We start from the raw sequence: 17220 nt of genomic DNA, 5'->3' as shown, positions 1-17220 counted from the left end.
GACACGGTCTCCCACAGCATCCTTGCGGCTAAATTGAGGAAGTGTGGTCTGGATGATTGGGTAGTGAGGTGGACTGTGAACTGGCTGAAGGAGAGAAGCCAGAGAGTTGTAGTCTATGGGGCGGAGTCTAGTTGGAGGCCTGTATCTAGTGGAGTGCCTCAAGGGTCGGTACTGGGACCAGTATTATTTAATATATTCATCAATGATTTAGATGAGGGAATTGAGTGTACTATCAGCAAGTTTGCTGATGACACTAAGCTGGGAGGGGTGGCCGACACACCAGAAGGCTGTGCTGCCATCCAGCGAGACCTGGACAGGCTGGAGAGTTGGGCAGGGAATAACTTGATGAAATATAACAAGGGAAAGTGTAGAGTCCTGCATCTGGGCAGGAACAACCCCAGGTTCCAGTATAGGCTGGGGAACGACCTGTTAGAGAGCAGTGTAGGGGAGAGGGACCTGGGGGTCCTGGTGGACGACAGGGTGACCATGAGCCGACACTGTGCCCTTGTGGCCAAGAAGGCCAATGGCATCCTGGGGTGTATTAGAAGGGGGGTGGTTAGTAGGTCGAGAGAGGTCCTCCTTCCCCTCTACTCAGCCCTGGTGAGACCTCATCTGGAATATTGTGTCCAGTTCTGGCCCCTCAGTTTAAGAAGGACAGGGACCTGCTGGAGAGAGTCCAGCGCAGGGCAACTAAGATGATTAAGGGAGTGGAGCATCTCCCTTATGAGGAAAGACTGAGGGAGCTGGGTCTCTATAGTTTGGAGAAGAGGAGATTGAGGGATGACCTTATTAGTGTATATAAATATATAAAGGGGGAGTGTCACGAGGACGGAGCCAGGCTCTTCTCAGTGGCAAACAATGATAGGACAAGGGGTAATGGGTACAAATTGTAACACAAGAGGTTCCACTTAAACCTGAGAAGAAACTTCTTCTCAGTGAGGCTGACGGAACACTGGAACAGGCTGCCCAGGGAGGTTGTGGAATCTCCTTCTTTGGAGACATTCAAGACCCGCCTGGACACGTTCCTGTGTAACCTTACGTGGCGTTCCTGCTCCGGCAGGAGGATTGGACTAGATGATCTTTTGAGGTCCCTTCCAATCTCTAACATACTGTGATACTGTGATACTGTGATCATGAGATTGTGAGTTTGGGATCCTCAGACAGTGAGAAGGGGACACAGCAAGCTCACTGCCCTGGACTTCAAGAGAGCAGAGTTTGGCCTCTTCAGTAACCTGCTTAATAAGGTTCCATGGCATAAGGGCATAGAGAGCAGAGGGGGCCAGCACTGTTTGTTGATATTCAAGAATCCCCTGCAAATAGCTCAGAAGTATTGCATCCCAACTAAAAGGAAATGCGGCAGGAGGGCCAGGAGACCTCCTTGGATGGATAAGGAGCTGCTGAGGAAACTTTGAGGGAAAACATGCGCTTATAAAAGGTGGAAGCAAGGACAGGCAGCCTGGGAAGAATATTGTCCGGGAAGCTAGGGACCAGGTTAGGAAAGCTAAGGTCCAGTTAGAATTACATTTGGTTAGGGATATTAAGGATAACAGGAAGGGATTCTACCAGTACATGGCAAATAAAAAACAGACTAGGGAGAACGTAGGTCCCTTCAGGAAGCTCTTGGGAATACTAACTACACAGGATTTGGAGAAGGCTGAGGTTCTGAACGACTTCTTTGCCTCGGTCTTCCCTGGCAAAGGCTCTAACCACACCACCCAAGTCTTGGAAGGCAGATGCAGGGACTGTGAGAATGAAGACCTTGGGCCCACTGTAGGAAAGGAACTGGTTAGAGACCATCTTAAAAATCTGAATGTGCACAAGTCCATGGGTCCTGATGAAATCCATCCGCGGGTCCTGAAGCAGTTGGTGAACGAAGTTGCTAAGCCGCTGACCATCATATTTGAAAAATTATGGCAGTCAGGTGAAGTTCCCAACGACTGTAAAAAGGGAAATATAACCCCAATTTTCAAGAAGGGGAAAATGGATGACCCAGGGAACTACAGACAGTCTCATCTCTGTGCCTGGCAAAATCTTGGAGCAGATTCTCCTGGAAGGCATGCTAAGGAACATGAAAAACAACAAGGTGCTCGGTGACAGCCAGCATGGCTTCACTAAAAGGAAATCCTGCCTGACCAATTTGGTGGTCTTCTATGACGGGGCTACAAAACTAATGGATTGGGGCAAAGCAGTTTCTGCCTTGGCTTGTGCAAAGCGCTTGACACTGTCTCACATGACATCCTTGTCTCTAAATTGGAGAGACATCAATCTGATAGATCGACCACTTTGTGGATAAAGAACTGGCTGGATGGCCGCACACAAAGAGTTGTGGCCAATGGCTCAGTGTCCAGCTAGAGACCAGTAATGAGCGGTGTCCCTCAGCGATCGGTGTTGGAACCGGTCTTCTTTAACATCTTCATCGCTGACATGGACAATGGGATTGAGTGTGCCCTCAGCAAATTTGCCGATGACACCAAGCTGTGTGGCTCGGTTGATATGCTGGAGGGAAGGAATGCTATCCAGAGGGACCTTGACACACTTGTGAGGTGTGCTGATGCCAACCTCATGAAGTTTAACCATCCCAAGTTCAAGGTCCTACACCTGGGTCGGAGCAATCCCAGGCACAGTTACAGGTTGGGCAAAGAAGAGATTCAGAGCAGGCATGCGGAGAAGGACTTTGGGGTGTTTGTTGATGAGAAACTTAACGTGAAAGAGCAGTGTGGGCTTGCAGCCCAGAAGGCCAACTGTAGTCAGAGCTCTATGAAAAGGAGCGTGACCAGCAGGTCAAAGAAAGTGATCCTACCCCTTTTCTCTGCTCTCGTGTGACCCCACTCAGAATACTGTGCGTAGTTCTGTTGTCCTCAACATGAAAAGGACATGGAACTGTTGGAACAAGTCCAGAGGAGTGCCACAAGGGTGATCAGGGGACTCGAGCCCCTCCTGTATGATGACATTCTGAGAAAGTTGGGGCTGTTCAGCCTGGAGAAGAGAAGGCTGCATGGAGACCTCGTAGCAGCCTTCCAGTATCTGAAGGGGGCCTATAGGGATGCTGTGGAGGCACTCTTCATTAGGGACTGTAGTGATAGGACAAGGGGTAACAGTTTAAAACTTAAACAGGGGAAGTTTAGGTTAGATATAAGGAAGAAGTTCTTTATTGTGTGGGTGGTTAGGTACTGGAATGAGTTGCCCAGGGAGGTTGTGAATGCTCCATCCCTGGCAGTATCCAAGGCCAGGTTAGATGGAGACTTGGGTGACATGTTTTAGTTTGAGGTGTCCCTGCCCATGGCAGGGGTGCTGGAACTAGATGATCTTAAGGTCCTTTCCAACTCTAACTATTCTATGATTTATGATTCTAATTTTCCATTGTGGCTAAGAAATGGTTAAAGAGCAGATTTGAGAAAACTGTATGTCATTTTGCACCTGAAAATTAATCTCTCTGCTGATATTGGAAAGATAAAAAAAGAAAGAAACACCAATATGTAAAGAAATTCCAGTCTCTGTTCACAGACTGGAATATAGACAGGCTAGATTAGAAGGTAGAGAAACTCAAAAATCGGTTTCAACAAAATCACACTATAAAGCTGGAGGAATATAGCAAATATAAAACAAAGGGGCAGGCAATCTAAACCTACCAGCCAGTTACGGTCCTGGGTTCAGCAATAGCTTCAATTTTTCTTTTTTTTAGTAGCTGGTGCACTAATGTGTTTTTGATTTTCAGCGTGGGAACAACACTGACTACACCAATGTTTTTAGTTGCTGCTCGGTAATGTTTACTCTGAAGAAGGACTTTGTGAGTCTCATGCTCTGCTAGAGAGGAGGGGAAGCCGGAAGGAAGCACAGACAGGACACCTGACCCAAGCTAGCCAAAGGGGTATTCTATACCACAGCACGTCATGGCCAGTATATAAACTGGAGGCAGTGAACTGAAAGGGTGAGAGCACTGCTCAGGTTGGCCTGGGTATCAGTCGGCGGGTGGTGAGTGGTTATATTCTCTTCCCTTGTTATTTCCCTTATGATTATTATAAGTGGTGGTAGCAGTAGTGGTTTTGTGTTATACTTTAATTGCTGGGCTTTTCTTATATCATCCTCTGGGAGTTACATTCTTTCGATTCTCCTCCTCATCCCTCTGGGAGTGGAGGCAAGGAAGGGGGAGGAGTGAGAGAGAGGCTGAGTGACTCGGCTTAAACTACGACAAGGAATATAGCAAATATAACACAAAGGGGCAGGCAATCTAAACCTACCAGTCAATTATGCCCCTTCATTCTCTGCTGCGAACCCGGTAAGAGCACGGAGTGCCAAGAAAATTTCTTCTGCTTCACTCTTGTTACAACATAAGATAGTTTCAGACACTTGTATGTATAGAGACCTAGAATGACCAGGACTGTTGCACACCACTTCTTCAACATTGGGAACTGTTTCCCTAACAACATAATCAAAGGATAGGGAAGAAAAGAATTTAATCTCTTTCAAATTATGTTATCAATCTTGCTGGCAGCAAGGTTTAATTGTAATTAGATTTAGAAATATCCATGTTGAACTTTCAGTATTTCTTTTCCTTGTTTTATTTTTTTTGTCTTCTTTTTCTGGAAAGCTACATGGAAAAGATGTCACTGGTAATAACTTATTCAGTTATCCTGCATAATTTACAGGAAACTGTTTCATTTACACAGATAGTTTTCTCTTGTTGTAAATGGGCATCAGATAAACAAGGGAAAGAAATGATAAGAAGCTCTTATCTGTATGGATACAGAATTTTCATGACTTTGTAAAAAATGAAGCCACATCTTTTCAGGAAGATCACAAATGAGTTTATTGATCCCAAGGACATTTAGAGAAAGTAAAGTGGTGCAATTTATGCCTCATCTTAAATCATGTATCTGTTTCTATATTACTGTTTATCATCTGCATGGAAATATATCTTGGGTGTGATTTTTTTATATATATTTCACACTGGGGAATGCAAAGAATGAATACTGTAAGCTATTGCTTAAGCATTTGCCTGTACTCTTTGAAAAAAATACCACATTTCTGTAGAGAAATTGCAGAGCAGTGCACTAAGTTTATTTCCATGATCCCTGAAATTATATGCAGTAGTTTTATCACATAAAGATATTCCAGACAAAGAGACAATATTTTTGTCTTTATAACTGTAAAACTTTATTCTGATAGAAAGCAAATGTTAACTGAAATGAAGTAAAGGAAGAATGTTGACTTAATCTTTATCCCTCCCTACTCAATATCTGCATGACTCTTACCACGTCTAAAGGTCCATGTCTGTCTATGTCTACAGTGTCCTTTGTACTTCCAAAAATTTTCTTGACAATGTGCCTCCAACCTAACTGTAATGCCTCTTTTACTTCACAGATGTCTGTCTTTACTAGTTCTAAAATCACCCCACCCTATATTTCAGGCAAAGATGTTTGTGTTAGACAAAACTTTAAGGATATTTCCTCCCATTCCAGAACATACAGCCTCTCCTCAGTAGAGGGGAATAGAAATATCGGAAATAGTTCAGTTATAAAGGCTCTGTTCTCCTCTCTATATACCCTGTCACTGCTTAGCTACAAGAACATGTGCCTTCCACTACACACAAACATATAGAATAATATGGTTCACTTAGTAATCTAAGAACGTGAAAAGTATGCTTTAAGATAGCATGTATAGAGGTATACACCAAAGAAAATCAGATTGGGTGTCTGTACCCTGCATTATATTGCCAACACAGATGGACATTATAGGGAATTAACAAAATGACAAGTTACTGTGTGGATACACAGGTGGGAGGTAGGAACTCAAAGATTATTTTACTTCTATATATAATACATGTGTTACATTCAATGCCTACATTTAAAAATGTTGGAAAATTAGAGAAAAAGTTACAGAATAAAGCCATATAAATTATTTAGGGACTGGAGGAAATGTCTGACAGTAAAATCATTAAAGAGTTCAAACTATTTAACTTATCTAAAGAAGGTAGAGAACTGAATTGATTATGGTGTAAAAAATACCTTAAGGCACATAGGAGTGAAAATGAAGAAAGGATTTTGTTTTCTTTTTCTTTCCTTCAGTAAATTTCATGTACCTCCTTACTTGTTCCCTTTAAGTAAAACCTCTAAACTTTGTGTAATATATCCTAAAATAATCATTATGAAATAGAATCTAATTTTGTGAAATTGTTAAACCCTTTATTCTGAACACTGTGATTTTCCAGAAACTTTGATAGGGGATGTATATTATTTAAGAATGTCTTTAAACAGACAACAAGCTAGTCTGAGACCAGCAAGAAAAGAGATCACACACCTTAGCGAAGAATACCTTAGTGATAGCTGGAAACTTACATTAAAAAAAAAAAAAGAGAAGAAAGAAAGCAGAATTTGCAATATGAAGTACTGTAAATTTGAACATTTGCTGAACTGTGGAAACTTTTATGAGCAATCTAATTAAAGCAGTTAGCATCTTCAAATGGTGTGCCAGTTCCTAGGCTGCCGTGTCTTCAGCAGGGACCATGGAGCCTTTGCTTCTCAGAGTTTTAAGATGCTGAATTTGCTGTAAGCAGTATGGGATCACTGAGCCCTGCCTGAAGCCTGGATAGGGGCAAATCTCATCTCCCTGGGTCTGAATGAGGAGCAAAATCCTTGTGAAAGTCGAGCTTCCATCAGACTGTATGACAAGAAATTAAAAAAAAAACCCACCCTTACCCAAGGCAGACTTTAGAGCATATCAGTCCTGGCACCACCGATCTCAGAAGTTTCTTTTGTCATCTAACAAGTGATCTGGCATGAAAACAAACATAAACCTTTTGATTTTCTTGTGAACATGTCCTTTGAATTTGTCCAAGATGATGCTCTATGAAGTGTTTAAACTATAGTAAAACTTCAATATGTTTTTCACATTAGAGTTTTGGAAATAATTCATTCAAACACTTCTTGCTGTTTTTTTTCTCTAAACCTAGCAGTTACCCCTGCTCCAAGAAAGAACAAGGCTCGTTTCATTTGAGATATACAACTTGTTTAAACAAGCTTTTCTTGTTCATAGCTGCAAGGGGATGTGTGTGTATGTGTATCTTTACAACATTTTTCAAAGAAGAATGACTTATTTTATAGAGTGTCAAAGCCTATCAGTTTGTCTTGAAACCCACAGCATGCCAGTCAGAGTTTCACCAAGAAATACAACTCTTAATCTTCAAGGCCACAGTGTAGATCTATCCCACATAAAATACAGTATGTATTTAAACCTTATAACTTTGAATTTTAAGAGAAAAATGGTCTAACTCTGTTCACATTGAAAGGTGCAGCACTGACACAAACCCCACCCTCTGTGCTGAAATTCTTCATTCTAAATCCCTGAAGTCAGTTGATACTTTCCATTGAGTTTGCTTGTTAAAAAAGCCTGGGTGCAATAACTTGCCAAAAATGTATTTGATTATGACTAGTAGAACAGAAGTAAGTCAGCTACTACCTCTCCATTCAGTGTCCACTCCGCTTTTTACTATTTAAGGTTGGTTTTTTTTATTGAACATGTGTTCCTTTTTTTTTTTTTTTTTTTTTTGAACATGTTTTTGAACATGTGTTCCATTTCCTGGCATGGTAACACCAACATAGAGGGCATATAATATACCAGTTCATTAATGATTTGTTCACAAAAGCCATCCTGAGTAGTCTACAAGGGTCACAGGATGTAATTATGTCTAAAAAAAAAGACACTTGGGTCTGAAATGCCAAGTAATGCTGCTTCAGAAGTGCAATGAAAGCGATAAATCTGATATTATTGAAAAGCTCTTTCTGAAACCTGAATAGAAGAGAGCCTAATTAAAAGTTTATTTTACAATCTTTTCACCCCCATTTAGTGCTCATTAAGAATCCTGAATGACAAAATTAAATTGATTTCTTTCTAAAATTCTATAATCCTTTACAAAGTTAATGTAATTCTACCATATTCTTCAGATTTTGGGCACCATTAACACAGTAACACAACTAAAATGGAAGTTACATGTTTTCTACTCTGTATTTTTAACTGCAGGAAAACCTACTAAAACTATATCCCGAGGAATTGAAGTGTAATTCTGCTGTGTAACTACAGAAAGTTGTTTGTCATTGCCCAAGTTCAATGTCCCAAGTACTGAGTCATTTTACAATGGATGTGACACTAAGCATAGTCTACACTGCTTTGCTGAAAGGTGTAAGAATGCCAATAATCTATCAATGTCCCATGTGACTACATAATAAATGACCGATAACTGCATGAGATCATTGTTCAGCATTGCTAGAAATTTTTTGCTATGGTTCATTAAGTAAACATTAGTAATTTCTTCAGCTGTACACGTGTGTGTATGCTAAGAGCTAAGGTATTTTACCTGTGGGTAGTAGCACACAGACACATAGATGATTTGGTAGAAGACACTAAGTGTTTGATGTACCTGAGCTAATTTGACAGGAAAGCTAGGATACTAAAGAGACGACAACTCTGAATTGGTTATTAAACTGAGAGAGGGAAAATGACAAAAAAAGCACCATGAACATAAACAGTATTAAAAAACTCTGGTTCAATAATTAACTTTGAAGAAACAGTCAACACAGAAATTAAAAGAAGACATGGTTCAATTAGCAAAGTCACCTGCTAGAAAAACTTGAAACTAGAAAAATAACATAATTCTAAGAACCTACTTCTACTTCGAAGTTAATGGCAAAAGTCCAGCTGAATTCACTCTGAGCAAAAACAAGCCCTAGACAATGAAAGGAAATGTCTGGCAATATGTCAGAATTCCATTAGTTTTAATGGTACATGCAATGCCAAGTGTTTGGGTATGTGGGACTGAAAAATAAACAGTTTCTAATCTTGCATATTACTGCTAGAAGTACATCTAGTAAGGACTGGAAAGCATTCATACGTGTAGAATAAGTATTGTGAGTGTGAAAATTTACCTGTTTGAAAAATAGGCTGATAAACTCAGAAATACATTAAAGCAGGGGAAAAAAATAAAATCAGATAGTTAAACCAACCCAAAATTGTAGAATAAAATCTTCTAATATAATTTATCAATAAAATGTTGTATTTGGTTTTTGAACTGTTTGGCGGGTTTTTTTCACCTGTGCCACTCAGTATCTTAGGAAAATGTAGCTTCAAGAAAAGAAAGCTTTTTCCATAAACCAACCATATCATGAACAGGAGCTACTTGCAGGCATAATTCTTAGGAAATCCATTGCAGATTACCTGTCTGGTTTGACAGGAGGTTGGCAAAATTTCTTTTGATATAAACAGTGGAAAAAAGTCTGATTGAATGGTTATGATGAGTGATAGCATGTTGAAGCATTGAGGGAACAATTCCAGGCTCATTGAAATTGTGATTTCAATGGAGCCAGATTTTTATCCTTTGCATGTACAGCTATAAGCCATTCCCTATATGTCACAAATTAGTATCCACCATTCAGAGATAAAGCATCTAAAGGGTCATTTATGCCATAAGTATGTCTGCTTATTTAAGAAAATATTATTTAAACACTCTTATAAAATATTTAGATCTTTGTCCTGGGTTCAGCAGTAGCAGTCATTTTTTCTCCTTCTTAGCAGCTGGTGCAGTGCTGTGTTTTTGAATTTCAGCTTGGGAACAGAGCTGATAACACCAATGTTTTTAGTTGTTGCCCAGTCATGTTTACTCTGACCAAGGACTTTCTGAGCCTCATGCTCTGCCAGGGAGGAGGGGAAGCCGGGGGAAGCACAGACAGGACACCTCACCCAAACTAACCAAAGAGGTATTCCATACCACAACACGTCATAGCTAGTATATAAACTGGGGGCAGTTACCTGGAAGGGCTAGATCACTGCTCGGGTCGGGCTGGGTATTGGTCAGCAGGTGGTGAGTGGTTGTATTCTCTTCCCTTGTTATTTCCCTTATGATTATTATTATTGGTGGTAGCAGTAGTGGTTTTGGGTTATACTTTAATTACTGGGCTTTTCTTATATCATCCTCTGGGAGTTACATTCTTTCAGTTCTCCTCCCTATCCCTCCGTGAGCGGCGTGAAGAATGGCGTGGTGGAGTGAGTGAGTAGCAGCATGGTTCTGAGTTGCCAGCTGGGCTTAAACCGCAACAATCTTCTAAAGAAGGAAGGATGAAGAATATGACCAGGGTTATTAGTCTGTTAAAACCTTAATGAAAAATAATTTCTGAAAGTTTTGTCTTTAAAAGTAGTATCAAAGCTTTTACTGGCTTCAGTTAAATCTCTCTGTTCATTGCAGAAATAATTAATATCTACTAAAAATTATCTTACCATTTTTTCTGGTGTTTCACACACCCTGAAAGGAAATGCTGTGGTCCAAGAAAAAGGTGAATAAGATTCCTGCTTGATCAAAGTAAAGGCCATGTACATGACAAGAAACAGATAATATTGGGTTAGATAAATCTCTGATTTAATGTAGAAATTCTGGGGGAAGATTATAGAAATACTTTTTTATGGATTGCATTATTCAGGGAAAAAGACAATGAAATATTTGGATTTACTAGTTTGACTCCTTTTTTACAGTATTGCAACCAATTGATTGGTTTGGCTTATCCCTTATTACTGCGTTCTGATTGCAAGTTGTGCTCAGATTCAGTTTAAAGAAGTCAGCCAAGCTGACATTTTCCTAATAATGGATTTCATTGATATCTGCCATTCATTTTAACTAATCAATAATAAAGTTGCTTTTAAGAACATTATTACGCTAACTGAAAAATGAATATAGTGTATTCTGAACTTTAAAGATTTTCCAGAGATTTTCCAATGTTTCTCCAATATTGCCACTGTTTCAATACAATACACTTTTTTTTTTAAGTTTAGCACAGTACTGGACTCTGGCTGAAATAAGTTACGGCCACAATAACATGGGAAGGGCTGAAAAGACTAGTGTGGCTTCAAAAATAATCATAGTGCTTTAGCATTTCTCACATTGATCTTGGGTGACATTTTAGTGAAATTGATATTCTTTTACAGTCAGTCCTAAAAATGATTAAAAGTTTGGATGGATAGGTGAAAACACCATAGCTTGGCAAATTCTGAATGGTAAGGCAAACTGGAGTCAGTGACAGTTTATTTTTAAATGTTACATCGCAGGACAGTTCGGATGTCAATTCACAATTCAACTATCCATGCACCAGGGAATCAGTTCTGTAGTCAGAAATAGTGTATCAGTCAGCCAGCACAGGCAAGCATTTCTTTTCATAAATCACTATCTAAGAGTACCCAAGGAAGACATTAGGGGAAATTCTAAATCCCTGATCAGATTTAACTTTGAGGAAACTGTTTTCAAAACAGAAGTTACAAGGTATGTAAAGTTCTTGTTATGAGTATGGTCAGACTTGCCTGTACTCTTGACTTCACAGTAAGTTGATGAGAGAAACAACCTCAAAGAAAAGCCTTAAGCCATTTCCAAGAAGTTTGATAGCTACATAGACAAGAAGCTCCTTTGCATAGAGAATAAATTACTGTAGCATCAAAGGGAATCAAAAGAAAATTTCCTCAGAGCAGACTAACTCAAGGTTGGAAGTTAGAAGAGACAGTCTTTCTGTGGTCTCAATTTCAACAAAATGAATATTTCTAAGCAGATGACAAGAGATTGTCAAACCCTTTAGTGACAGGAAGCATAAATAAGAATGCAAAATATTTCAAGAAGGTAAATTATGTTATACTGTATTCTATTACATTTGGAAAGAGTACCATAACATTGACATATGCTATGACAACAGAAAACATTAGGAAAAAAAAAAGAGAGAAAATAAAAAGGAAACTTGGTTTCATGGGGAAAAAGAAACACTCAAGCCCAAAACTATTCTCTTGTGGAAGAACTGTTATGAAAGACACTAACCACTAAAGCTGTGGTAATACCTGTGATATTTTTTTCCAGGGGTATTTCTGCAGTTTCTTCTTTCTCTAGGGAGCTACTCATTATGTTTGGAAGTTGAGCTGGGTAGGCTTTCAACTCCATTCAGATGTACCTGAAAGCAAGAGAACAGTGAGCTTTGAAGAATGTATAAAATTAAATCCTTAACATAAAAGTCATGAAAATTTCAAAATACCACTTTATCTAGTAAATATGTTGTGATTGGAAGTCATTAGTCACTCTTTTAGCATAACTTCATAACTTAAGGATATAGATATCATTTTCTGTATGGTATGCAGATTATTATGTATTAGAACACCAAAATTAGATAATTTTATAAACAGTCTTTTCCCCTTTCAGCATCTTTCCCACCATTAGTCTGAAAATCAACTTACATATAAAGTTGAAGCTTGGTTTTTCTTATACCTGTTGTATATTTTTTATAGCACTATGTGCAAGCCAAGAAGCAAAAAAAAATTTATACCAACATTCTCCTTTCAGGAAATATTGTTTCATGTATTTTAAGAAACAAACCTAAGCTGAATTAATGAGCCTGTCATTATTATCCCAAAGCCAATTCTTGTATGTTTGAGTTAGATCTATGTATGGGGATATACATATTTTGATATATAATACAAAGTTTTAACTGCAAATTTTTTCTAGGCCGGAGTTGACACCAGCTAAATTGTTCTATTTCTTTTCTCACATTCTGTGAATTTCCACCTGTTATTCATTGTTTAAAAGTTTTGCGAGCATGAAAATAAGAAAACTGAAAATAAAGCTTTATATGCCTTCTCACCTTGTGTATTCCAGTGAAAATTCTGTATTTTTCTCCTAGAAATTTTAAAAAGTTAAAAAATAAACAAACAAAAAATGGTTGGAAAGACAAGGGGAAAAGTAAATCAATTTTATCCTAAAATTTATTTTTTTCTTTCTTCTTTTCTTTCTTTTTTTCCCCCTCCAGCAAGGAATATTATTAAGACATGTTCCCTCAGTAATAGGTGTTTTCTTAGGAATTTAGCTGTTTATATAAAAATTCCCTTCAACTGGCTCATCTATAGTCAAAATATATACATTCTGAGTAATCTGTAAAAAAATGTCCCAGCTCATGAATGCTGAATAAAGTGTTTTCTATTCCACAACTATCCTCTCACGCTCAGCTAACAAAGCAGACTGTATCAATGAATAGGGTCATCAACTCCTAACTGTTTGGTTGGTTTTTTTTCTCAGGACACTAAAGCCTGCTTTATGTCTTTGGCTTTGGTAGCTATAGAGTCTGCAGCATTATGTATGTGAGGCTTCAGTAGAATGTTAATGTTATTAGGCATTTTAGACTAAATTACATCACAAAAACACAGCACAAATTTCTGATAAGCTATGGTTGCACTGACTGGTTTTAATACACATCTACCAGAGCTGAATGTAATTGACAAAGATATAGTCATGCTTTTTGTAGTCATATATAAACCATGCACAGTAAATAAATGTCTTCGATTTCTTTGATTTGTTGCACAAACAACAAATATATGCACAGGAAGGTTAAATTAATGGGGGCAGAAAAAGCTAAAAAAAATAATAATAATGAAAGAAGAAAGCTGGTTTTCAGCCTGATGCTGCCACCCCTAAGAATTTACATACGGTTTGAAACATGATTGCTTGTGGGGATGTTTCTATAAAATGTTAATGCTTTCCAAAAGAATAATAATATGCTGCTGCCTTTTTAGTGATATAAATTCAGCATTTCCTAATTTCATGACATCATTTCAAGCATGAATTGTCAGATCTGTTTAAGCTTTCTGCCATTTATGGCAGCTTTCAAACACACTTCTGAGCAGAGCACCTTGGTGGGTAGGTGATATTGTAGGTTAATTCATAGTTTTTTGTTAAGTATCCTTTCCTGTACATATAGCATATTATTAGATTTAGAGACAACCTTTTCTTTAGTGTTTTTTTTTTTAAATTTAATATTATATTTTTCTTTCAGGACATTGAGTGTTTGGCCATGCTGAAAGTCACGTTATAAACAATGACAGGAGTAATGACTAAGATCCATAGGCATGTCACAGCATCACAGCACACTCTTTGAGACTCATGTGATGTTCAGAATACAAATTAGGTGAAATAAAGGTCTATTGGGCAAGACAGAAACCTATGTAAATTTTAAGGTATTTTACTATGAGATTTTACAAAATATGCTAAAAATTTAACTGTGAGATATATGTATTTATATAATAAACATTGGTTTATTCATCAAATTCCAACAAAGGTGCTTATGATTTAAAAAAGAAAAAAAAGATAGACTCATTCCTGTTCAAATTTTAAAAGCTATAAAATCAATGGAAAAAAAAAAAACAAAACAAAACAAGCAAACAAACAAACAAAAAAGCCCTTCAAACCAGCCAAAACCCCAAACTTGATTATCTTATGATCTGCAGCAATTTTAGGTAGTTGACAGAAATTTATGCCATATTACAATAGCAACAATGAACTATTTCAGTAGCAGTATTGCTTGTGAAGAAAATTAATTCTCAGGATGCATTATAATGATTGTAATTATTGCTCAAAATTCTACATGTTCTGTAGAAACTGAAAGCTGTATTTTTCTTTTTTTTTTTCTCAATTTTTTTTCTCTTTTCTTACAATAGGGATATTGCGTTTCTTGACATATAAAAGCAATTTGACCTGTGATAAGTTTCAACAGTGCTCAATTAGTCCACCAGATGGAGCATTTACCATTTTTAGGAAAAAAAAAACAACCCAACAAACAAAACAAAACAAATCACAAAAAAAAAAAAAAATAAACCCTGACTAAAAACAACCTCAACAAAAACCCAACCAAACAAACCAAAACCGCCCAAAAGCAGAACTATTAAGGAAGCTAATTTTCAAAAGTATGTGTTAAAGCCACTTAAAGCCACTGAAAGTTTAGGGGAAGGAGGAAGAAAACTGCCATCTATTTATTAAAACTTCTGTTTACAAGGCAGTCTTTTAACTCAGCATCATTTACCAGGGTAAAAATCGATTCACATGTACATAATGTATGACAGAATCTCTTTGAGGAATGAGTTAATAAAAAACAAAAACCAAACCCAAGCCACAACAAAACACAAACAAACAACAAAAAAGAAACTAACCAAAACAAAAAAATAAAGCAAGCTGTAGGGAGAGGAAGTGAGAAGAGAAATGCTTTCAAGATTACCCAGTAAGATTTTGGTGTTTTCCTCAATTCTGTGTGATTCCATATGCTTTGATTTAGATATGCAGACTACAGAAAGCTTTGGAGGATTGTTTACATTAATGCTGCAAAAAGAGCAATATCTGTGGAAAAGAAAAAAATTATAACGAAGCCTGTGTAGACTGATGTGGATGAGAAAAGCAGGGTAAAAAGGAAAGATGTGCTTCAATGAAAGGGAAACAGCATTGGACATTGTACTGCCATGAGATGTCTGTGAAAATCAGGCAAGAGCTGCAAAGCATTTTTTTCAATTCAGTGAGCACTGAGAAAGTAAAGCTGAGCAGCTGTGAGTTTGGAGATAGTAGGTCAGTGCTGATCTGCTCAATCCACAGGCTTGTGTGAACCAATGACTTGTGAAGTTCAAATCAATCAGATGCTAAGTAAGAGTTCCCCTCCTCCTCCTACCTTCCTCCCTTTATCCCTGGAGACAAGACATTTACTTTCAGCAGCTAAGTAAGAATGGATTTCCTAAAAGTTGGCTTTTGGCCAGGTTAATTTATGCACAAGCAAACTTATGCTTCACCAATTTATTAAAACCCATCATTTAAGCCTGTTCAAATGTGCAGCTGTTTAAACGAGGTTGGAAGCAATTTTGCCACATGATGCTGATGTCAGTTAAAAGCTCAGTATTAGCAAAATGGGAAAGCATCAATGGAATGTGTCTGCTACAGTGATCTGTGTTCCCCAGTGACTAATGGATCAGGGAGACAAATATGACTAGCTCATTGGCCTGTAAAGTTAAATTCAGATCTATTACCTATTACACACATGCATGTATAAGAGAGAAAGCATTTTAAGTGGAATGAGAAAGGTTTTGGTTCTGGAGAACATCCAGGATGAGTCTGAATGGAGATTTTCAGGAAAAGCAGGATGCAAAACTGCCAAGTGTGAAAATGGTTACAAACAACAGTTTATGTGGGGTAAAAAAAAATAAAAATAAAAGAAAGATAGAAAGATATGAAAGATAAGAAAGACAAAGAGATGGAAAAGGGAAGAAAGGAGGGAAAGAAGGAAGGAAGAAAGGGAGGAAGGGAGGGAGGCAGGCAGGGAGGGATGGAGGCAGGAAGGAAGGAAGGAAGGAAGGAATGCAAGGAAGGGAGGGTTAGGGTTAGGTGCTATCTTTAGGTAAAGAGATGGAAACTTAGAGGAGCATTTTTTCTTCACAGCTCCTGCTCTGTGTAAGAAGCATTTTTCAATTCCTGCCTTACAGTACAGCACTCATATCTATGCAATTAAGTATTTAAGCATGGCTGATATGAGATGTAATCTTTAAATCCTTCTGTTCTCCAGCTTCCTTTGGGGTGAATTAGAAAAAATGAAGTAAAAACTTCTACTTCTGATTGTCTTTGGCTTATATTTTGGGATTTCTAACCCCCCCCCCCCCCGACACCCACCCCCTCCCCCCCCCCCCCCCTCAAAATTGAAGATTTTCATATTATCTTCAGTTTTGGCAAAATTTAATGGGGCTATTTGCATTACCTTCAGCTACAACTGTGCTGATACCCCTTGAAATCTAACACACTGTTATACTAATAACAGGTAGCTTAAAATAGTGTTTAGATGAAAAATTAGTTTCTTTGTAGAAATTGAGTTAACTGAGAAGAATGTAACATTTTCTGGACTTCTTAAACATGGGCTGTTGACTTCCTAGGTCACAATTGCTTCTTTGGAACTATTATGCTTTCATGTAAATACATATTTAGAGGAATTTCAGAAATGAGATTATTGGCCCAGTAGACCATGACTATGCTAAAGGATTTACAGCACATACTGCAATAAAGCTGACAAAAGTTATGTATAAAATATTATAAGCCACTCTGAAAGTCTGTCTTTGCTGCTTAACTTCAATACAGCAAAAGACAGAGAAAGCACTGTGACTTTGGACAAAATCATGTTTGTATTAATCATATAAACAGTTCTGCAAGCTTTAAACTATGCAATTCCCACACATTCACAAGGGCAGTAGCTAGTTCTGAAAGCTATTTCCCATCAGGAAAACTAAATTAAACGGAAGTAATATAGCAGAAGCAAACTCAAGAGCTTTCTTGGTTTTTAGGCAGTTATTCTACAGGAATGTATTTGGAAATGTAGGAAGAAAAAGAGTTTAGCAAGCAGTCATTGTCTTAATAAGACA

This window comes from Neopsephotus bourkii, unplaced genomic scaffold (genome assembly GCF_033783945.1).
Source record: "Neopsephotus bourkii isolate Nb327-2 ecotype Australia unplaced genomic scaffold, CSIRO-AGI_Nbou_v1 NB_947, whole genome shotgun sequence".
NCBI lineage: Eukaryota > Metazoa > Chordata > Aves > Psittaciformes > Psittacidae > Neopsephotus > Neopsephotus bourkii.
This window is presented reverse-complemented; position numbering follows the sequence as displayed.